This window comes from Miscanthus floridulus, chromosome 3, assembly GCF_019320115.1.
Source record: "Miscanthus floridulus cultivar M001 chromosome 3, ASM1932011v1, whole genome shotgun sequence".
In the NCBI taxonomy this organism is placed as follows: Eukaryota; Viridiplantae; Streptophyta; class Magnoliopsida; order Poales; family Poaceae; genus Miscanthus; species Miscanthus floridulus.
In genome coordinates, this window is record NC_089582.1 from 78,297,889 (window position 1) to 78,298,825 (window position 937).

At 43.3% G+C, this 937-nt stretch overlaps 1 non-coding gene across 1 annotated transcript; it reads left to right on the plus strand.

Moving 5' to 3' along the window:
* The first annotated feature begins 412 nt into the window (after window positions 1-412).
* On the plus strand, window positions 413-521 carry LOC136547665 (small nucleolar RNA R71). Its single transcript, XR_010781628.1, has one exon. It is a non-coding gene; the product is annotated as a small nucleolar RNA R71 (small nucleolar RNA).
* The last annotated feature ends 416 nt before the right edge of the window (window positions 522-937 follow it).

Genomic DNA, 937 nt, shown 5'->3' on the forward strand with positions numbered 1-937 from the left:
CCCCTCCTTTGTTATAGTCTATGATGAGAGTACGGGTAATTAAGTATGGATCTTTCACTTTATCTTATGCTGGTGGTCTTAATGCCCAGTGTTTCCACACTCTTCACATGTCATGTGGGAATCATGAATGTGCATGACTTCTTTCTTCTCATTAGCTCAGTCTTCGAGCTTCTTCAGCAAGTCCATCGTGGCAGACAACATGTCTACCTCCTTGAGTTGATGCATACCTCCATCCCTCTTGCGGGTTAGAACTCCTTCATTCCAACCTTGGTTAGAGGCCATCTTCCCTATAAGAGCTATTACAGCTAGAAGCATGAGTGATAGAAATGCACCTCCGACAGTAGCATCCATAGTCTCATGGGTACTATTGGTTAATCCATGGTAGAAGGTCTGCATGAGTAGCCAATTTTCTATCCCATGATAAGGACATTCTGTAATGTAGTCTTGAAAGCGTTCCCATGCCTCAAGGATAGATTTGTCATGTTGTTGCTGAAAACTTGAAATTCTCCCACGTAGAGCATTGCTCTTGCCCATAGGAAAGAACTTTGCTAGGAAGGCAGTGGAGCAATTATCTCATGTAGTATTTCTATCTTTGTTGGCATAGAACCACTACTTCACCTTCCCCAAGAGTGGGAATGGGAAGAGGCAAAGTAGTATGGCGTTCTTGGTTACTCCTTTGATGGTTAAAGTGCTACAGATCTCCAGAAAGTGTTGGAGATGTGCACTCGCATCTTCATGTGCCTTTCCACAAAACTGGCTAGCTTGCACCATGTTGATGAGGGCTAGCTTGAGCTTGAATCCATTGTCTCCAACATTGACATTAGGTCCACTATGGATGTTGGTAGTGGTTCGAGCAGAGAATTCATGAAGAGTCTTATCAGCCATGGCTTCAAATTCAGGTCTTAATCTTTGCCTTATCCGATTGCCTTCTAATTCT